General features: G+C 40.5%; 1 protein-coding gene across 3 annotated transcripts in view; it reads right to left on the minus strand.

The window, feature by feature from the left end:
• GUCY1A1 (guanylate cyclase 1 soluble subunit alpha 1) overlaps positions 1-17,022 on the minus strand; it is a 65,293-nt gene extending 48,271 nt beyond the window's left edge. The window contains exon 1 of one of the 3 annotated variants that reach the window (XM_019481462.2): positions 16,958-17,022. The gene's annotated coding sequence lies outside the window, so the exon portion shown is untranslated. Of the gene's footprint in view, positions 1-16,821 lie in introns of all 3 variants that reach the window. The other 2 variants (XM_019481463.2, XM_019481466.2) reach the window with 2 other exon arrangements.
• Between the last annotated feature and the right edge of the window lie 6,917 nt (positions 17,023-23,939).

A 23,939-nucleotide genomic window follows, 5' to 3' on the forward strand; every position in this document is an offset into this window, starting at 1 on the left:
CATATGCCCCCTGAGATTGGTGCAGACCACGCTCCCCCATAACTTGGTGTCATTGGCAAACTTGGCCAGTGAGCTCTTCACCCCCACATCCAAATCATTGATTAAGATGTCGAAAAGCACTGGACAAAGCACAGACCCTGGAGGAACACCACTGGCCACTTCTCGCCAGGATGACACAGATACGTTCACTAGAACTGTCTGGGTCCTTCCCCATAGCCAGCTTCCAACCCGCCTAACTGTCGAGCAATTAAGCTCACAATCTTCCAATTTTCCCATAAGAATATCATGGGATACCAGATCAAAGGCCTTTGGGAAGTCTAGGTATAAAATGTCGACCTCCTCTCTCTTATCCAGGTGGCAAGTTACCTGGTCATAGACGGAGATGAGATTGGTAAGACAAGACCTGAGCATGACAAACCCATGCTGGCTATTGTTCAGAATCCTACCTTCTGCAAGCATAGTGCACAGACTCCTTGAAGAATTTTTCCAGGATTTTCCCTGGGATAGAAGTTAGGCTAATTGGCCTATAGTTGCCTGGGTCCTCTCTCCTCCCCTGCTTGAAGATGGGCACAACACTGGCCCTCTTCCAGTCTTCAGGGACCTCCTCTGAGCACCACAAGTTTTGGAAGAGCTTTGCCAGAGGTTCCATGATGACTTCGGCTAGCTTTTCAGTTTTTTTCAATTGAAAAATCATACTAGATAAGGTTCTTATGAATGGGCATGGTGGAAATGACTGCCGACATCAGCATGAGGGCAGTCATTCCCACCATGCCCATTCATAAGAACCTTATCTAGTATGATTTTCTCCTTAGTCCGGTGAAATACCAAAGCAAAGTAGTCATTCAGGAGTTCAGTTTTCTCCTGAGTGTCGGTAACCAGCTGTCCTGAGTTAAGTAATGGCCCCATGCTTCCATTTGTTTTCCTTCTGTTCCCTACATACCTAAAGAAGGGCTTATTATTAATCAGTCCTTCTGCTACCTTTCCTCTGCATTGGAATGGACTTCTTTAGTGCTTCGAGGATTGTGTCCTTGAAGAATGGCCACTCTTCATGCACTCCTTTCACCTTCAGTCCCTGGTCCCGCAGTGCTTCCCCTACTATTGCCCTAAGCCTGTTGAAATTCGCCCCGGGCATGCTCCAGTTAGTGTTTCCCTGTCCCCCGGGGATCTTAGTTTGAAGCCTTATCTAGAAGATCGGCCAACCTGGCCAAGAATGGACTTACCCCTCCATGTGAGGTGGGTGCCGTCCCTTCCCAGGAGTCCCCTCTCCCTGAAGTGTGCACTGTGCTTGAAGAAACTGAAGCCCTCTCAGTAGCACCACCACCAGAGTCATCAGCTCACGTCTTTGATGCATCCTTCCCTCCTAGGTCTGTGGCCTACAACTGGGAGCACAGAGGAAAAGACTACCTGTGCTCCCAACCCCTTGAGCTCAGCCTCAGAGCCCTGTAGTCACTCTGTCTGTACTTAGTGATTAAAAGTGCCTCGACACAGCAGAATTCTTAGCACGGTGCAAGTACTCGGTGCAAGGGATGCCTCGCTACGGCGGGAAAAGCCTTGGTGCAGTGATCAGCTCCCGCCAAAACTAGCAGTTGCACCGTTTGGATGCATGCTACCGATCGGCTCATTGTAAATTATTCATGCCCGACGGCTAGTAATTGGCTCACTAGCCGTATAAAAGCTTGGGTAGTTTCCGCCCAAGTCAGAGAACTCCACGTGTACGTTGGGAATGAGTTCCTCGTGTACCTTGGAGCAAAATTGGAGGCCTGATTAACCACCAACCACTCCCCGTCGACGACCGTCCCAACGTACCCCATATCCTGCATGCTCGGAAACATCGGTGTGCCACCCGGTTTTCTCTTTTGTTTGTAACCTGTAAGGAGCGTGCCTACACTGTGTGCATCGACGCAAGTCCCTGTATGTCAGTTTGTAAGTAAAGCTTTTCAATTCAACCAGTACGCGTTTGTGCCTAATTCCACTCCATCGCGGCCCCATTCCGGCTATACTCGGCACCCACGCACTCGTGACCCAGTCTGGATTACTCCTGGTTTATGGCTCAGGTACATGCATGTGTGTCTGGCCAGTGCATAATCCACTGAGCATGCTCAGTATATGAGCAACAGCACGGTTAGAAAACTGCAGTTCAAGTGCACAAAAGGAAAAAGAATCCTGCCTTAGTTGTAAGTAAAATCCTCCGCTAGCCTGGAAGTCCCTGCTCTAAACCAGGCAAAGTGGAAACTTGAAGTCAGGTCCCCAAACACCAGAAGACAGCACCAAAGCCAAAGCCATCAAGAAAGTCATGCCTGCCATCCCTGGCTGTCTCTTTGCAAAGGCTCTAACCAGAGTCTGTATGCTCTGGAATTAGAGCTTTTTTCCAAAGTGGATGAAGCAACCCTTAGTTTGAAAATTCCTTTGTGAAGCTTCTTAGGTTAGGACTCCAAGCAAACTGGTAAGCTAAGGAACAGCATCAGCATTTAGGGAACTTTGTGCAGGCTTAATGACAGAAGCAGGGTTAAGCAATAGTTGAGCCATTGTTTTATCTACATCAGTGGTGTCTAAATATAAGGGACTTAGGAGACAACTGCCATGGAGACTCTAGGCCACTACCTAAATACAGGCACAGCGGACTCATGTCAGACTTTCCTTACTGTGATATCAAAGTATTATTAAGTGACATGGAATTGGCAGAATTCTTTTTTTCCAACCCATCAGTTAATAGGAGAATAGATGCACGGAACAGATATCACTAGAAGAGTTCCTAAAACTTTATCAAACTAAAGACCATACTACATCACTTCTCGATCACCATTAAGAGGCAACCCAATTTGTGTTTGTTATTTTCTTAATACCTAGAATGGACAGCCATTCATTGATAAAACACCTCTTAGTTTATAGCATTTAGGCACAGAATCAATTTCAAAAAATCCTATTACCCTGGGAACCAGAAACAGGAGAATGTCTGCTTGAAGATACGATATTCAGAGATGTTTTAAGGAGTCATCATGATATATACAAACATTCTGCCTATCTACCTGGGTTTTGTGCCTCCATCATAGGTCACTTGTAAGATTCCCATTCAAGTCAGTTGTAATCAAGATTGATTTTTATTTCATGGATGTTTGATGGCCCAATAGCAGGATACCACATTTTAGAAGCATAAATAGAGATGGGGAATTTCTTTATGGACTCGAAATGGCACTTGGATTATTGGCTCTAAGCCATTACACAGAGTAGTTCAAATCCCAATTGAAGACAAGGCAGGGCAATAAAGAGGTCCTGATTTATTTAAGGCAGCATCTGTTTATGAACCTATGTAAAATGACACAAGGAAAATCCCAGAAATTAAATCATACATATACTAGTGCAGTATGTGGCAAGGATTCTTTGTATTCTATATTTTTTTTAAATATAGGGCTAAATCCCATTTACCTTTACACACCTAAGTGCATGTATACAGCAGTGTAACTGCAGTTGCAAACCCTAGGTTGAAACTGAATCAATCTGTGTGCATGCCTGCCAGAAGCAAAGTGGCGCTGGAGGAAGAGGACCCTCCTGTGTTTTAGCTCAATGACCTAGTGGCTTGAGCACTTGCCTAGGGAGAAGGAGACCCGTGTCAGAGGCCCCCTCATCCAGGGATAATTTGAACTTGCATTTTCTGCTTCCCAACAAAAAGCTGTAAGCACCAAATTAGGCATTAATCAGGCCTTTGGTTACAAGAGGAGGGATAAGAATCTGGGTTTCCTACTTCGTAAGCAGATGCTCAAACCACTATGGTATTGGGTCAAAACATGTTAGAGTTCTTTTTTCTTCTCCACTGCCATTTTTTCTTCCAGCAGGTATATAAAATGGCAATTCTACTGCAGTAAGTGCCAAAAGTGTAGTTATGAGGTTGCACACATACCATTTACACCTATAAAGAATAGAAGTCTCCTACTTTGTTCATTTACGTATGTAAAGTGAAATAGGATTCAGCCCATACTGTGGTTGCAGCAGATATAGCTTCTATGCAATTAGGCATACAGATCCATTGCATAAGTGCAATTTCCCATTGGACAGGGGCAGAAAGAATACTTGTGGTTTCTGGGGAAAAGCATGCTGAGAAACATCTTTTTTATTATAACAAACACCAGGTACTCCATTCCAGCACTAAGCTCACGCTTCCAACAGGGTGCCAAAGTAGAGCAGTACAAGTGCCAAGAAATGCCTCTTTTGGGGCATCTAGTACCAATAGCAGTACTATGAATCTTGTGGTATTTGTGTTCTAGCTTGGTACATAAGCTGCAAGGACAGAAGTCTCCTACTTTGTTTGCTTACACAGGCAGAGCTAGGATTTGTTCTTGATTGCTTTGTTTTCTGATGAAATATTGCTGAAAAAAATAAAATGTATTTAAAATAGTGGTACCAGGAAATTTCCATTGAGATACAGCTTCTACTCTCCAAGGATATCATGGGGTAACAAGAGAAATAAGGCAGTTGTACAAGCCTCAGTATTGCAGCTATTTTCAAAAACAAATATTATAAACCTTTGCAGAGAGTTTTTAACTCTGTTTATACCAAAGGATTAAAGCCATGAAATAAATCAAACTGACAACAGGAGTGAATTCCAAAGTAATACAGCTTGAATGTTGAAAACTATAGCATGAAACCTAAGTTTGGTGTTGAGGATCAGAAAGCATTTGTTAATATTTGACTTAAGATTATGAATGTTTTCCACTGGTTGCACAGTAACTGTTGAAATTAAATAGTTGAGATATTATATCAACACTTGTATAGAACTTTGCTTATTGTGTTTTTCTTCTAGTGTCAGACAGACCAGCCATCTATGGTACACAAATTAGAGCAATTGTAATAACATTCTGAATACATAATTTCAAAATAATGTTGACATTGTGACCTTGCCTCTGCTGCCTTTCTAACTTCTTGCTCTCATCTAGTCCTGCTTCATATTGTTCCTAACCAAAATCTAACCACAACATGAACAACATTAGTCATTTTACTTCTAGCTCCTACCATCGGGAAACAACAATACTACATCTCTGTGAATGCCTCATGATACTCCATCTCTTCAAATCCTATTTGAAAAGTATATTTTACAGCTTTGTTTTGCATTTTAATTCCACTCTTATCTATTATTTAAGTCTAAAATTATATTCCTTAACACTGCAAAGCATTCTCAGAAAGAGCGTGTAGAAAAGAAATCACTAAACGGCATGCTGCACTGACCAGTGTTAAAGAAACATGCACACATTTTCTAAAGGCTATGCATGTTTCTCCTAAGGGAACACTATTTACTATGTTAATTTTTCCTAGTCAATGGGATGCCTGTGGCTTGGAAAGAAATTATTAAATTGCTTTTCTCATACTTTGGCTAGGCAGCCATACAATCAATATGCTTTTGACTCAGTCAACATATGCAAATTCTTTTCTACCCTTTACTTAAACTAAAATGTATTGTTTCCCCTCTTGTCTAACTTCAGTTATGCTTCTTTGATTGCTTATTTGAGAAAGCGTGCCAACATTACATTGCACACTGTTATTCACTGCTTTGTGTATAGCTCTGGTTGTACCATTTATTATTTATTTGAATTAGCCTCAAAGTAGGCTCTGACTGAGATCAGGATCCTGTGGATATACAGAGTCAAGAGACAATATTTGCCTTACAGAGCTTAAAATCTAAATAGATAAGACAGAAAAAAATTACAGATGAGAATCTGAGGCAGAGAGGGGGCACACATGCAAGGGCACATTTACAGTCTATGACAGTGTCACAAATTGAACCTATGGATAGAGAGATATTTTAGCAAAGAATTTATGCAAACTGAAACTTCAAATTATGGTTAATCTTTTTTTAATTTTTGCCCAAATGAAAAAAGAAGACACATTTTGCCATTTTTTAAAAGAAATGTACTGATTTTAAGGCTAGTCACAAAGTGGCTTAAGTGCTATTCGCAAGACAGCCAGGACAGGATACTTTCACCTCTCATTTTACAGCCCAGTGGTGGGCACCCACCTGGGATGTGAGAGACCAAGATTATAATCCCTTCCCTACCTATTTAGAACAAGCATTTGCTTTGAACTCTCCACCTCCCAAGTGATCTAGCAACTGGGCAACAGGATGGAGGCTACCTGCTAGTCTGCTTGTGAATCTAGCCTTTGCTTTTATTAAAAATATCAAAAAAACCCAATTCATTGTGAGACAAATAAAGCCTTTTGTTTAGTCAAATGTTAGGTTCTCTTCTCTTTTTACCCCTTTTAAGTTTTTTTTTGTGGAGGGTGTTGATCTACTGAAAATTCTGAAAAATAGATTCAGGTTTACTTGCAACAATGTTTTTGATTCATTAATCAAACTGGCAAAATGGTTATTTCAATGGCCTTACTAAGTTCATTAACCACAATACTGTTCCAACTTTTGGGGCACTTCCTCCTTGAGGCTAAGTACAAATAGTCAAAGAGCCTGTGGCTGAATCAACCCAATCTTCTCAGGTTAGTCTAAACTGTGTAGATTGAACCAATAAGCAAGTGAACAGACACTCACTTTTTATTCCAGAAATGCAGCCACATGCCTGCAGTGGCCCAGGCCAGAAGCTGGGGGAGCCCTAGAGTATACCTTCTTGCTCAGTGGGATCAGACAGTTTGAGCCAAGGTTAGCCTGCCGACCCTTTGACGGGATTTGTGGGAGAGGTGCAAAGCATCCTGGGATGCTGAGGTACTGTGAGTTAACTTGAATCTGGAGGGGATCTAGGACAGAAGTTCAATAAATCAATTTAACCTAAATCAATTAAGTCTGATACTATATCCATCCAGGTTTATCTTAAACTGTTTTTGACCCTTTTGAAAGCAGTTTATGTGCACTGAACTTGTGTTGTGTTACATATTTGAACTGGTTTCCAATCACTTATACCCATATATGTGTAATTTCTGTCCCTTGCCCTTGAGAATGCTAAAATTCTGTCTTGAAAACTACACTGTGGGTCTTAATATACTTTGTGTTTTTCATTGACTGTCTTACAGCAGTGCCTGTGCCAAACACTAAATAGGGTTTTAATCTAGCATATTTCAGTTAGTACATATCTTTCTTAAAACAAAGTATGTTTTTGTACTTTCAGTTATCCAATCTAAATAGGCATAGCAACATGAAAATAGGGAAAATAATTTAGGGGAAAGGCAACAATTAAAAATTAGGCTGATGCAAATGTTCTTCAAATACATGGAAATCTGGCCATTTTTAGATGTGTAATTTAAAACTGGCACTGCAATGAATATTTCAGGCTCCAGAGCCCATGCAATCATGAATAGAGAGCTGGCATAGCTGTTAGTACAAGCACTAGCAAATCTCTACCCTTTCCCAATAATGGAGAGAATAACTGAAGATTAACTGGTTTCTTAACCATAGAAATAATTTCATGAGATTCCAAACAAAGTACTTTTTCCATGGAGCAAAATAAAAATCTTGTGGAGGTATACCTGAATCCTCGTCATTTTCCTTCTAAAGCTCTTCTGTGTGTAAAGAGCTTTTGTGTTTGATGCAAAGGGAAATCAATTTTCACCATACAGGATTAATCAGTTTTCTCCATGCGTTAAGTCTAAAACCACACTGAAAATTACATCAAACACATGCTTACCTTGGTCTCCATTAAAAAACAACTGCTACTATATAACTCACCCATTTCAATGTATCTCAATATTGCAGTTATTTCTTGTTCTGGGTGTCTCTAACAGTGTTTTAACTATTTCAACAGGTTGGCTTAAGTAGCAGTCACTGAATATGACATCACAGACATTAAGTGTTCTGCTGCAACCTTTGGAATCTGTGACAGTACAGAATGTCACTGAACTAAGAAGTGCCAGAAGGACTTTCATGAGAGGAAGTAAAGATTTTCTCTTAAGGATGGTTACATTTTTTGTTGAATACCTCTTATGGGCTGGTTAATAGAGATAGTCAGTTATTAATATTTACCTAATTAAATTTTCATTTCAACTCTATATATGGAATAGACTGCAGATAGGTTCATCCCTTTACTGGGTAACTTTTACTCTCACTGAACTCCTTGGACCACTTGCAGAAGTTACTGTATTCTAGTCAGCAGTGTAAATGGGTATTTAAGGGCCAGATTCTGCTGCCATTAATACAATCTTTGAACATGGCACCTGCCTCCTCCCTAGTGCTGTACACACCCTACTTCCTTGATGGCAGGCTCCACAAGTGAAGCATTTTTCCTGAGTTCCTCCACTCAGGAGGGGTTGATCTGTTTTCCAGTAACTGAACTGTATCAATATGCACAGCCACAAGCGAAGCATGAAGCACAGGCACAAAGCCATAGGGTTACCATTATGGCTCAGACACACACTTCAGGGTTTTTTCCCCTTTTGCATGTGGAGACAGAAAAAGTTATCACAGCCCTTAAAAGGGTACAGCATAGTCTCCCACCATTCATCCAGCTATGCATAACGCATGGAAGATGGAGCTGGCTTGCTTACATGTGAAGAGCCTTATAATACATATGGTCAGTAACCTCTCCTCAGTCACATCCAGGCTCTAGCGTCTCATCTCCTGTAACATCTATAAAAGATGAGTCTATTAGTGTGGCCCAGGATGGGGGCAACCAGAGACTGATGATTTTGCTTATTCATTTTAAAAACTCTTAAAATAATTCAGAACTATAAGGTTATTCGCAGTGCTTGAAATCTAACTATGGGTGAGTCTACACAAGATGTTTACTGTGGAGTTGCCTAATTAACTCCACAGTAAATGCCTCAGTGTCTGCATGTGCAGTGGTGTTAGAACCGAGTAAACTAATTAACTCCGCTGCAGGTTAGTACTTGTCAGCCAGGGCAGCTCTGACCCGGCTCAACATTCTATGGTCCTGGGCGCAGGAACAATAAACTCCAGTGCAATATGTGCCCAAGTTTATTGCTGTGCATTGGCTGCACGTGTAGATGTGCCCTATGTGAACTTAAATACTGCTACCCCTGCTGTCCCTCCACCCCCATGCCCCTAATCTACCTACCCTCACTCTTTACATCCTTCTGGCACAAATGGGTCCCAAGGACAACTGTAGTGTTTGGGTGTTAATGTAACACAAATAAATCACCACAATAAAAGAGCTCTGAATTTTTTTTAAAAAAAGTTAAGAATAAAAAATATAAATGCCTGTATGCTTTGCAAGCAGTTTACAAGGGAAATAGGAGAACCAGAATGATCTACTGACCTTCACAAAACAGGCATGACAGAAAATCAGGGGAATGACAAAATCCAGTGAGATACTGTAATACCTAGATATAAAGTGAACAAGAAAGATATACTATATTGATAAGAATGGTGAGTGTTGCTACACTGAAAGATTCCACCAAATCTACTGAGATAAAAATTCTCAGTCAGGAGGGCCAATTAACTGGACCTAAGTGGATACAAATATCCTATTGCAGGTATCTCAAACATATCTGGACCCACAGGCCATATGAGTGGCACAGGACCGGTCCACAGGGCAGACGAACAGCATAGGGCCAGCCCTGTGGGCCGAATCAAGCCTATACTATACCCCACCCCAACTCCATGCTGGGTCCAGCATCCATGATGCCTGATCAGGCCATTCCAGGATGCAAGCTGTACATGGTGCCTGCTGCAGCTGGTTTGGGGCAGACACTGTGTGCCATGCAGGACCAGCTTCAGTGGGCATCCTGTGTGGCACAGTCCCAGACCGGCTAGAGCAAGCACTGGACCAGGTAAGTGGGGGATCCAGCACCATGTGGCCAGTCCATGACTGCACTTCTTGTGCCACCACTCCAGGATCTTCGCTGCCTATGGCTCCTGCCCTGGTCTGGCTGGGTCAGGTGCCATGTGTGGCTTGTGTCCCAGACTGGTCAGAGTAGGTGCTGCATGTGGCATTGTCCTGGACTGACCGGAGCTTGTGCAACAGGCACTGGCTTTGGCATGTGGTGGCAGCCCTAGACTGGCCCTGCATGGGTGCCATGTGCAATGTAGGCCCTGGAGTGGCCACGGCATGGGGCGCATGCTCTAGGCCCTGTGACTGGGGCTAGTCCAGCCCTGCTCTAGCGTATGAGTCAATTTGGGACCCAGGACCAGCACCAGGGGCCAGATGATGTGGCCCCGTGGGCCATAGGCCATATCTTTTATATCCATTCTATTATAAAAATGTACTTACAGTGGGCTATATTAGAAGCCTTTAGATCAAAAGAAAAGAAATCACTGTGGAGAAATATCAAAGAAGCATAAAAATCTAGCAATATGATATAATTATATAAACCTCCCCACACAAAATGGTCAAGTGGCATAATGAGACAAATTGAATGAAACAGTTTCTCAACACTTTAAGTAATTGTTTCTTGAAACACCTAGCTCTAGAACACACAAGAGGGGAGTCTATTCATGTCTTAGTCTTTAGTAATGCATAAAAGATAATTCACAAATGGACTGTAGCTGAGTCACTCAGTAAAAGCGATATAATTAGGTTCAATGTCCAATGGACAGGCAGAGTACAAAAACAATAAGGCAGTGACCCTAGCTTTTTGGAAACAAGATTTCAATTGTCAAAAAGTCCTTAAAGACAAACAATGAAGGAAGTAATATTCTTAGATGTGGAATAGATGCTACTTAAGGAAACATGCATAGAGGCCTTAACAATGTATTTAAATAGTGGTAAGAGTAAATTCAAGCAAGTTCAGCTTTTGGATATCATTCTGCATAAATGTTCATGTAAGGTGAAATTTGTTCAAGTGCAGAGGGCCTGTGCAAAACACTTAGGCTGCCTATACATGTTCTTGAGGGCAGGGGAGGGGGCCCTGGGAGGCATTTTAATTAGAGCAGTTGCTGGAGAGCTGCTCTAATTAAAATGCCTCACCGTCACATATATTAGGCCCCTGCAGGTTTAAAAAAGGCCATTTAATTCGACGAGGTTTAGATAAAGTGCCCCCATGGCCATATTTAAATCTGTGGGGGCTTGTACATGTGATGGCGAGGCCACGCTGGAGCATTCTAATTAGAATGCAGAGTAGTCTCGATTAATTGAGTCTGCTCTGACACATTGTAATTAGTATGCAAACCAGCATGTGTATAGGCAGCTTTAAAGCCCAAGTTTGAAATAGGGATGAAGTGAAGGCCTTCTACTCTGATGTGAAATTACCCCTTAATAGAAACACATTGACCTAGAATATGATGCTGTAAAGTAATTTACTTCAGTAGAACTCACTTCCCTCAAGGAATAAAAAGTAGGGCCTTGTTACACATTTCTTTTAGGTGGCTCCTGGAGATCTTAAGCCCTGAAACATCAACACATTAACACCTCAAATTAGTTTTAAGCACACTTCAGGCAGCTTACAGTTATGCCACTCGAAGGCAGGTTGATCTCTGATGCGTGTTACCCAGCTTGTGTTCCATTAATGTGTGGCAACTCCTCATGGATGAGCCACCCACATTGCAGTCCATCCAGCATCCCTCCTGTTCTATATGGGCAAAATTTCCACCCCCAGAACTTTACTGCCTAGGGGGCAGTTCTAGCATCAAGACAACTTCCTTTCCAACTGGGGGCATGACCTTCCCAACCCCAGGGGTTCAACTGCGTATAAACAGCCTGCAAATCACATATCAGCTAGCCACGTTGCAGGGCATGGATGGGTTCAGGAGTAGGGTCTAGAGGATAGGGGGAACAAGGTAGGGGGCTGGATCAAGTCCCTATGAGCTGGGGCTTCCTTCCTGAGGCAGGGGCAGTAACTCCCCAAAAGTGTCTTCCCTTACCGTTCCCACCTCCCAGCCGCCCCAGAAAGCATGACCTGTACTTCCCACACCCCAATCCCAAATCCCAATGTATTAAAACATGACACTTTCTTTAAATTTATTTTTTTTAATTCTTTTACTTTATTGTTCAGTGCTGACTTCCTTCATTCCACCACCTTTTTCCCATCCCTTTTTCCTTTCCACCTCCTATTTCATTACCCATACCCATCCCATTAACTATCTGCCTCCTAGCTACATGTTCCTGCTCCCTGCACCCCCATCTAGAGCAGGGATAAAAGCCTGTCTTGGCTCATCAGCCCTGTAACGGCAACACATCTGTAGCTCCTAGCCAGGTCCCTACTCATCAGCCCTCTAGTGACAAGCCACAGCTGGGCAGGTCGGGCATAGTTAAAGAAGTTTTTTAGCCTTAAAGTGTGGCTTCTCCAAACTCAAGCTAGCACTAACACCAATCAACATTTGAGCAGTACAATGTGTAACTAAGTCTATTTAAGTTGTGGGTGTCAGCTTGATCAACCACATGGAAAGCATTATTAGAAAATTAAAATAAAACCAAGGCCCCCTCCAAACTGGACATTTATAAGAACACTTGCTGAATTTATATTACAGAGTATGTAATATAAATTACATGAAATAATTGAGAAGCCAAGAACAGCTAAGGAACACTAGCATTATATCTAATAATGGCATCATTAGAATAGTGGGAGCACAACATAGGAGAAATGGATATTGTTTTATCAGTAATAGTACCTGTGTAACAAGTAAAAGGTTTCATTAGAGGTAATAACGATCTCTTCAATTGCTTGATAGAAGGAGAAACAATAAGCAAGAACTTACAGTAATTATACAGAATGCTACATCCAGCAAATTTGCTCGCTCTTACTAAGGCAAAACTACCAGTGGCGTTAGGGTTTTAGCCCCAAATCAGGAAAGTATTTGAGCATGTGATTAAGTCTCATGGGATTTTCAAGTTAAACATACCCTTAAATTGTGTCCTGGACAGGGATGTTTTTTAAACTATATTAAAAACTTCCAAAATATCATGTTTTCCTAATAATATTTGTGATTCTCAACTTTTTGTACAGATAGCCCATTTATCACCCACTAAAACTGTACATTTTACACCCATGTGTAAGGGTACTTAATATCTTTCAGAGGAAATATTTAAATGTTACATTAAGTATCTGGTTTTTGTCTTAATTTAAAATTCTGCTTGTGTAAAACTACATTTATTCAGACAACTGAATAAATGTACTAAATTTCCCTAAGCATGTAGACAAAAATATTTTTAAAAGAGAAGGCAGAACAGAATGTATGACTAATTGTAACAGAGAAGTGTTAATGACAGCATTGCATAACTCAATTCTCAACTGCTAAAATGCATTATGATACCTAAATCTTCAGCATTGTAAAATTCCTTAAAACATATATTATAGTTTCCAGTAACACATTTGAAATATTCTAATGCCTTGTAGTATTCCATTTTGAAGCTCTAAAGACAAGTTATTAAGAAATTTACTTGTGTACAGATAAGTAGGCTGAATGTCTACAAAATATGCAAAATCCTGCCAAGGATATATCTACCAGTACTTCAGTTTTGAGTTGAAAACAAATACATTTCTTTCACTTAAAATGCTTATTAAATTATTTACAGTTATAACTCTAAAATCTTATTTTTAAGAAAATAGTGAATACACAATATTTTACTAGGTTGTGGTTTACTTGATTTTACACTTCTTATTGCAGTATTTCAAATACATGGCGCATGTATGTTGAGACAGCATAATATCTCATCTCTTACTCCATTGCTTGACAAGGTTTTGGTTGCCTTTGTGCTATATTAAGACTACTCAATACTGCATTTATCATGTATGGTTACTTAAGGCTGAATTTCAATACAGCATTTGTTTGGAAACAAATTGACAAAGATTGGCTAAAGTCTTTAATAATTTAAGAAATATTTAATAAACTTACCTTATTTAATATATATTATTCTAAATAGGACAGAAATATGTTCCGTCTTTATTACCAACAGGACATAACCATTTTGGTTTAAACTTTTTTTTGGTCAAAAACTTATCTGGATATTTTAAATGCAGAGGCAGACAATAGTTAAACGAATGGCAAAAGAGACAGGACGCAATTAATCATTTAAGGAAAAAAGCAATATAAAATAATCACTACACAGCATGCTTGTTTTGTGATATTTGCTCATGATCTTGCATTCATTCATAACAGTTGCAGTATGACACAATGCCACAAGATAAATATCAGAAAGTTGTATCAATATAGGAATTTTACAGCTGTCTCCCATCCTGTTCCTCCTTGCCTCTCCTTTCTGTCAGTACATAAGAGATTTCACCAAATGCTTTCTCATCTTGACAAAGTATACCGTAATAGTTCCCCAGTCATACATCCAGTTGATCAGCACTCTCCATCATATATCCCCAGTACTGTTGTTATTGTCAGAGTAAAGAGCATGTTTATTAGAACTATAGTATCTGAAGCCCTATGCAGAGTCCTGAAGAGGCACAGGCTGAGTTAAGTACTGCTGTACAGTAAGGTGTATTTCCTATAAGTGTATTTACATCCCCCTTGGCTGGGATGACCTAGTTGGGGATGGTCCTGCTTTGAGCAGGGGGCTGGACTAGATGACCTCCTGAGGTCCCTTCCAACCCTGACTTTCTATGATTCTATAATTTGAACATAATCATTTAGCCTTTTAATGTTTCAAGGAGAAACATTTGTTACTATGTTACTGAAATCTGTGTCCTGTATTATTCATAACTGTGCCCAGCCCTGAAAAGATAACAAAAAGTAGTCTCTTTTGCTTAGTTTAATTTGCATGTTCCCTTGATTGTATTTTCTGCAAACTGGAGGCGGATCAATGAATCCTAACTAAGAGAAAACACCTAACATGTTAATGCAGGTTTTGCCTAGGAACTGCAGGAAGAGGCCATTTATAGCTACAGTACTGAAAACATGTAGTACGCTAACTAGTGAAACTGATTTAACATCCAAATCCTGTTTTATTACCTTTGCTTACGAAAAAATTCTTATTAATTTATTCTATGACGTACTACAAAATGAAAAGTCTACATAAACAAAAATGTTCTTTGCTCTTAAAATTACAATAATTGTCTAAAGTCTTATTAATTCTCCTTAGACTAACATACCAGCACAAAGTAACCTGTAGTACAATGAGAACATCATGCAACCACTGTACAGCATCACTGACTAACTATGTGAACCTCAGTTCCCATTTCTATTAATGCTGCATGTCTGGTTAAGGCTTTTTTCCCTGTTATTTCATGCATGGAAAACAGAAAGCCATTTCACCACATACTCAGATTAAGCATACACTTCTGAAATACAGCCATTTTAGAAGCAGTAATAGATCAGTTTGGCAAAGTACAGAAGACGTGTAAAACTACTCCCTTGTATCAGAGACAAGCTTTTTCAAGCACGTTAAGAGTTTATACATTCAGCTGATTTTATAAAAGCAACTACTAGGCCATACAGGAGTAATGTATTTTGAATTATAGCTAATAACATAGAAATAACTACATCAACTCAACAAAGAGACTACGGGTATATTATCATGTACAGAAACATCGTTTTAAATTTAAAAAAAAAACAACAGTGGGGCTGAGACAGTCAGATGAAGTAGTAAAAAGTTTCAATACTAACGATTATAAAACAATTTCTTGGGCATCAGGTATTCTTCACAATGCCCTGCAACTGAAAAGCCTGAGTACAGAAATAAGAGTACTGCAAAACGAAGTGTGCTGTGAAATGAGAAGGTGGGAAGCATTTCACGTTGGTTTATAATTTTTGAAGTGCAATGATATATATAAGATTTTCCTGAAGCGCACGCGCGCGCGTGTGTGTGTGGCTTCAGGAAAGTTTTATATATATATATATATATATATATATACATACATACACACACACACACACACACACACACACACACACACACATATCTATATATATCATTGCACTTCATACATTATGGACAGATGCAAGATGCCTCTCACCTCATTTCACAGCATACTTTATTTTATATATATATATAAAAACACTTCGTGTGTATATATATACACACACACACACACACACACACACACAACTGCAGGGATGTTTCTTCAGGAAAACTGTGTGTGTCTGTGTGTATATATATATATATATAAAATTTTCCTAAAGCAGGGTTATTTCTTCAGGACAATCATATGTGAGAGAGAATTGTGCGTGTGTCTGTAAATATATATATATCTATGAGTTTCCTGAAGCAGCATCCCAGCAGTTATATATATCCTGTCAATTCAGGAAAATCATATAGATATAGATATATAGATGCAGGGATATATCTATATACATCCCTGCATCTAATGTCTGCGTGTAACTTTTTAAGTGAAATAATATATACTGATGATGCTTCAGGGGGAATATATATATACACACACACGTGTGTGTGTGTGTGTCTGTGTATCAACATACACACACACAATTCTTTTGAAGCAACAACACTGCAGCTATATATATATATGTTATTGCACTTCAGATGTTACAGTGTTACAGACAGATGTGGGGATATGGGTATGATTTTCCTGAAGTGACAGGATATATATAACTTCAAGGATGTTGCTTCAGGAAGATCATATATTATATAATTTCTAATATATATATATATATATATATACACACACATCATTGCACTCAAAACATTATGGACAGATGTGAGATGAAAGGATACAGATGCGACTCTCCCGAAGCAACACCCCTGCAGTGATATGTATGTATAGATCGATCTTTGGGCATCTCTCTCTCTCTCTCTCTCTCTCTCTCTCTCGGTGCACACACCTATACAGCTCTAGCTGCCGGGACGCCGCTTCACAGAGCCCGGCCGGAGCCCGGCCCCGAGCTCCTCTGGAAGCGGCCCGGGACGCAGAGCCCCGCACCCCAGGCGCGCAGGGCAGGGCAGGGCGGCTCCGCACCGCCGCTTCCCGCAGAGGCTTGCCCGGGCCGGGCTGCAGTCGGCCGCCCCCGCCTCGCGGGCCAGCCCGCCGCTCCCTCACCTCCCGGCCGGGGCGAGGGGCGCTCGCTGGATGCCTCCCAGCGCTGTCCAGGGTCCCTAGCGCCCGGCGCGGCCTCACCTCGGACCCGCCCGCTCGCAGCTGGGTCCCCTCTGCCTCCCGCCCGCAGCGCACGCACCTGCAGCCCGCGGCTCCGCCGCCAGCGCGCTCCGGAGCCAGCGCGTCTCTTTGGGCGGCCCCGCCCCGCCCCGGGAGGGGGACACAGCGCCGCGCCCTGTGCCCAATCAGCGGGCGGCCCCCGGCCCGGCTGCAGCCCTCAGCCAGCTCCGGCCCCTGGGGAGGGGAGGTCTGTGCTGCCTCCCCCGATAGCACAGACCAGCTTGGCAAGTGCCTGGGGGGTGTCGGCAAACAGGGGAGAGGGGCTTGGGGTAAAGCCGGTATCTTTTATTAGAACAACTCAACTAGTTGGACACTTCTTTGCAAGCTTGCAGGTAGATATACCCTTGGTCAGGCTGAAGAGGCATCATTCATATATATCCATATATGACAATTTATACATTCAGCTGATTTATATAGTATATATTTATATTACAGATATGATATATATTATAGTTTACACATTCAACTGATTTATATATTATATCTTTATATTACAGCTGATTTATATATTATATACATTTAACTGATTTAGATATTATATACATAGATATTATATATATTATATATTATAGTTTAGACATTCCGCTGATTTATGTATTATAGATATACATTATACAATATGTATATAATATATATAATATATATTATATGTTATAGTTTATACCAGGGGTTATCAGCTGGGGGTATACATACCCCCAGGGGTACTTGAGAAAGCCCTAGGGGGTACGTGGAGCAGGTGGGGATGGAGCAATGCCACGCACCATCCCGCACCTCCATGCAAGGGCCGCCCACCCAGCCAGATGTGGGGGAAGCTCACATGTGGCAGCTGCCACGGCTCTGTGTCTGGCCGCGCACCTTCCCCGTTGCTCCGCATCCAGCTGCTGGGGTACACTGATTCAAAAAGGTTGAAAACCCCTGGTTTATAGATTCAGCTGATTTATATATTATAGATATTATATATGTTATACATTATATATTACAGTTTATAGGTTCAGCTAATTTATATATTGTAGTTTATACATTCATTTATTTTTTTATGTATTCATTCATTTATATATTCATTTATTCATGAGGCATTCATATACATTTATATAGTCTAGTTTATACTTTTAGCTGATTTATATATTATAGTTTATACATTCAGCTGATTTAAAAAAGCAACTGCTAGGCCATACAGGAGTAATGCATTTTGAATTCTAGCTCATAAAGTAGAAATAACAACCTCAACCCAACAAGGAGTTTGTCCCAGATTGAATCCAAAAGCACTCCACCCTGCCCTGGCCTGGCTGGGTTGTTGCAGCAGCAGGATGGCTGTGGTGTGGTCCACAGTCAGGAGAAACCTGAATTAAACTAAGAGCCGCAGGGCTGTTGGTTGTAGCCGTGTTGGTCTTGGGACATAGGCAGGCAAGGCTCTTTGGGTAAATTTTATTAGACCAACTAAATAGTTGGCAAAAAGTTCTTTGCAAGCTTTCAGGCACAGACACCCTTCTTCTGGCATTGGGAGACTCTGCATTGGGAAACTGAAGAGCTGGCATTGTCTGAGGGTGGCCTGAAGTCTGCTGGAGGGTGCCCTGAGTCTGAAAAAGGCAGCCCCAGACAGGCCAGGGGTTAAGGAAAGGTCTTGGGTCTCTCCGCCTAAACACCCAGAGCCCTACAAGTCAACCACAACCAATCCCAACCGTGCAGCTGGTCCTATAAAAGATATGACTTGATAAAACTTGTTACAACACCTGGACTCCAGGCACCAGGGCTGTTGACTGTTGTTACACACAAGTCATTTCTCAGGCATGACTTACAAGTGACATTTAGTTAGGGCTGCAGGGCAGAGCAAGAAGCACGGTATAGTCATTTAATAATGTTCCCCTGGAGCGATGCTCTTGCATGTTGCTGTTAAACAGAGGGGACCCTGAAGAGGACACCAGGGTTTGGGAATGATTCTGTTCAGAGAGAGCCATCTGTTCACATGGTAAGACCTGGTTTTACTCATCTGACAAATGCTAGCCTGTCAGGCTGAGCTCAACAATGCTAAGTGTCTGTCTCAAGCTGAAACTTTTGGGAACATTTCAGTGAATGTGGTTCCAAAGATGAGAAATAATGCATTGTTCTCCTTTCACAGACAATTCTGACCATGTTGTTGAGAAGCTGTGTTGGCTCTAGGCTCTGAGCGGACACTTGGAATTTGGCTAGAAAGATCACCCTGGTGTCAGAGATATATCTTTTCCTGTTCCTTTGAGAGTCCATAAAAATTCAGCCAAGTTATAAATCTTTGAAAAATCTTGACTCGCCTATAATTAGTTATAAGTTAGTAGCTAAAGACTCTGAAGATTGCATGTGCACTGAGCATCCTCTAAGAGGTGAGCAAGTGTTCCCAGCATCTGCAGACCATGGTGGCTTCAGACCAGAAGTGAGAACTTGGAAGCCTGGGGACTTGGCACAATTAATTCTCTGTCAACTTAATTGTTGCATTTCCTAACTTATTGAGCAACTTGATATTTCTTTTGAATATGTGTGCATGCAATTATTATTTATACATCTAAGTCAGTGGTTCTTAACCTTTGTTAGGCACCCCTCATTAGACTCAAAGCACACCTTTGGAAAATACTAGCTCTTAGTTTTCACTGTTTTTCAGACTATGGAACAATAATAATTAAATAAAAACTGCTTCTGTTGCAAAAAACTCAGAAAGACCATAGCAGGTCAGAATGTTTTTGACGCTATGAATTTCTATTTGAAATCTCTGGGTTTATCTTGTCAATCATGTGTAATTATTTGCATATTTGACAGGGCTAATGAAGTGCCATGGCACCCTGGTTAAAAACCACTGATCTAGTTGCCCAAGACATTCTACAAGAAAATGTCAGTGACCTGGTCCAAGGACCTTACTGTTAGAATTAGACTTTACAAAGTGAGAAATTACAATAACTATGAAAGACAGATTATGGACCCAGATATATTTCCATGAAACTGTTATTATTTTGTTGGGATGCACTGCATTTCAAAATGGCACATTTGGTAAAATGTGTATCCTTCTTTATATTCTTCTGTCAGATTTTTACTCCTTAATTCTCTTCCAATGCTATAATATTGTGCTTCCAGTGGGCATGTGAAGCAAAACTAGTATATTTTTTTCAGGAATGAAGTCGAAATATTTTTGCAAAATAACTTTCTTTGCAAAAAGAGTCTCCTCCCCCTCAGTTAGCACTAGTGAAGTGATTTTTGTTTAAATGGAAAATAAATGCATTGATTCCCTACTTCTTCATACAATTTCTTTACAACTATGCATGCATGTCCCAGGAACACAAGGCTTATCAAATCAAGGGAAATTCTTTCTAAAGATTCCTTGTTAAACTGCTGCCCCATGCAATGTTGCCTAGACTTGCCATGGGCCTTTCTGAAAGCACCTCTGTACATCTACAGATATACTTTTATCGTTTAAAATACTTGTGGCAATTTACCATAACAAAGACAGTTCTTTCCTTTAGCAGTCATGAACGTACACTGATTTTACGAGGTAGTACCTGCTATTTTACTTCCTGCACAACGTCCTCCTGCAATTCTGAGTGGCATTCTTACCCAGCTTATTCATTTTAAATAAAAAAGTAAATGGTTTCTTTCAGTCTTTGCATCTTTTTTAATGTCTTTTCAGAACTGAACAAAGTTGGCTAGTACTATTTAGGAAGCAGCAGGTAACATAAGGACACATTTCTTTTCCTTAAGAAACTATGTCTTGGTAATTTTACAGATAGCATATGCATTCCCATTTGGAAAATTTATTTTTAGATGAATACAAACTCTCAAACTTCCTCCTTTTTTTTTCAGTTGTTAGGGCATTCTTCACTTCCCATCCAGAATCAGTTGCTCAAAAACCTTTGTCATGTTGTTGTGTTTCACTCCATGGTAAGTAAAATGATTCCTGTATGTACAATGGTCAATAAAGATTATAAGCCATGTTGGTGTCTTTTTGGGTAAAAGTTACCATGCAGATATTTGATCCTTTATTGACTCATTCATTCATTTAACATGCTTTTTATAGCTGGTGTTAAACACAAGTAGTGTTAAAAAATGGATGGTAAACTTGTGTTTAAACAGCATTGTACTTCTAGACATACTAGCTAATTGCCCATCAAGAATGACAGTGGGGGTGGAGGGACAGGCGGGAATGGACTGCTGCTGCCCACCACCCCATGCCACCGTCATCTCCCAGGAGTGGGGGCCCTCTGTCCTCTCCATCCCCTTTGGCCAGCACCCCATCACCGCTGCCTGCAGGGAGAAAGGCCAGGGTGCGAAGCCAGCTGCTCCATCCCCGCGGTCATGGCAGCACTCCACCATGCCACCGCTGCCTGTCTGGAACACTCTTGGAACACTCTGATTGGTTGTTTCAGACAACCAATCAGTGTGTGCAAATAAAGTGGTATGGACAGACAGGCAGACTAAGGCTTTTATAATTTTACAATTTCTATATTTTTTACCTCCCACTTACGTTGAAAAATAGTTTGCTTTTTGGGAAAATGAATTTACTCCTAGATTCCTCAGTACTGAAAAAATGTATATCATTCTGAGTAATAGAATAAACACTTCCTGTGCAAATTCCCAACGTCATCTTATAGGTTTCTAATTATATCTTTTAACTTTGGATGAAGAAATTATATATATGTCATTCATAATTTAACTTGTCAGTTTATTCGCCGATCAAGAATAATTGAACACTAGAGATCACTATAAGATTTCACATAATAAATATAGGCAGACAAGGTTCTTTGGGTAAGTCTGATATCTTTTATTAGACCAAAATAGTTGGAACAATTCTTCTTTGCAAGGTTTCAGGTACAAATTCCCATTGTCAGGCTGAGGAAGTGTCTGCAGAGCCTTTGCTCTTCCTGGCTGGAATAGAATAGAAGCCAGAGACCAGAATACATGTGAGAATGCCAGTGAGTGAAAATACAAATTGAGGCAGTCAATGGGTAAGAAACAGGTGGAGGGGGTTGGAAAGGGGAATGTAGACCTGGTGTTAAGAATATAGCTGGTAAATACTACAGAGGCACCTGGGTCAGATGTCAGGCAGGTTATAATGTGCCATAAATCCAATGTCTATATTTAGTCCATGATTTTTTGTATCCAGTAGGTTGATGAAGTGAAGTTCATAGGCTCATCTGTGAAAGGTGTTTTTTAAATTCACTGTGAGGATTAGAACTGAGAGATTGGACAGAGAGTGGTTGTCTTGTGAGAAATGTGCCCCCACGGGTAATTGGGTATTCTTGTCCTTGGTAGATTTTTGGTGTGCGTTCATTCTGGTATGCAATTGTTGTTTGGTTTCTCCTACATGTTCTTCATTAGGGCATTTAGTGCATTGGATGAGATATTACATTTCTGGAGGTGCAGGTGTAAGATCCAGGAAAGATGACAATTCTGTTGTGAGGTGTAGTTATTGTGGGGATGGTGGAGATATGTTGGTAGGTTTTACATGTCTTGTCCTGGCATGGTCTGGATCCTTTTAGTGTATTTTGGGCCATAGGTAGTTTGCTTGTGGTGATGAGGCTGGTGAAGTTCAGTGCTTGTTAAATGCTATCTTCCCAGAACCACCTACCACCTGTTTCTCACCCATTGACTGCCTCAATTTGCATTTTTACTGACCGGCATTCTCATATGCATACTGGCCTCTGGCTTCTATTCTATTCCATCCAGGAAGAGCACAGGCCAATTGCAGACACTTCCTCAGATGACACAGGGGGTTGTTCCCAAAAGCTTGCAAAGAAGAATTTTTTCCAACTATTTTAGTTGGTCTAATAAAAGATACCAGATTTACCTAAAAAGCCTTATCTACCTATGTCCTTAGACCAACTCAGCTACAACCTATAGCCCTGGAACATAATAAATATTGCATATCCCAACTAGTATCTCAGTTCTTCTCACTTAAATACAATTTCATAACTACCTTTGACCTATTTCATTTTCTCTTTGGGATGGAAACTCTGTATTTGTATCTTGCCTAAAAGAATGCAGCTCCCATCTTTCTTCAGGACTTTGGATGCGTTCATAGTACAAATAAATAAGATTTGACTTCCTGAATACATAATCTCTCAATTTCCTATTATGACATTCACTTATGAAAACATCCTTGAACAATGTCACAAAACAACTTTTCTTTTGGATGTTGTTATACAAACATCTGGATCCACTCTACATTTTGTGGGAAAATATGAGAAGCTAAATAGATTCTAGTCCAAAAAAATCTTTCAATGTCAAAAGAAAATGAAACACAGGACTTAATCTTTTTCATTCAGAAAATCAGAATGTTATTTGAAATAATATTAAACTGTCCTCAATTTTGCAATCACCCTGATTTATAGAATTAAAAATGTTAGTCTTACTCCCATTAAAATCAATGTAAGATGCTCATAGACATTATGAAAAGGCTGATATTTCATATTCTCAATATTTGCTTTTGGACCAGAACATTTTAGCACTTAGATGTGAATTCTGATACATTGGTTTAGATTGGGTTAATGTCAATGGAACTTCTTGAGGAATAAAATGCTACTCAATTGGCATGTCTACACAAGATGCTTAATGTGCAGTCAACCAATTATAATGTGCATTAGTGTGTCACAGCAAACGCCATGCTAATACACTGCCAAATTATTCTACTGTGCATTAACATCACAAAAAGACTGTGCACCTTTTCTATGGTGCAGTGACACCGGCTACTGGGCATTTAGTTAGTACCTTACATTAGAGGTACTAAATTTAATGTGCAGTAGCAACAGCACATTAATGCACATGTAAATACACCCACTGGAAGCAAAAGTATTAAAATCAACAAAATATTCCATTAAAAAAAGGATAGTGAATGTTGGAAATGCCTGAATGAACTAGCTATTCTGACATATTATAGGACTGCAAGGAATGAATTAGTTTTTGCTTTGAAACTGAAGAGAGAAAGCATGAGGAGACTTCAAGCACAGTGTATCGTTAGGTTTAACAAATGCTGAGGAACTATCATT

The sequence above is a fragment of the Alligator mississippiensis genome, chromosome 2 (genome assembly GCF_030867095.1).
Source record: "Alligator mississippiensis isolate rAllMis1 chromosome 2, rAllMis1, whole genome shotgun sequence".
Lineage (NCBI taxonomy): Eukaryota > Metazoa > Chordata > Crocodylia > Alligatoridae > Alligator > Alligator mississippiensis.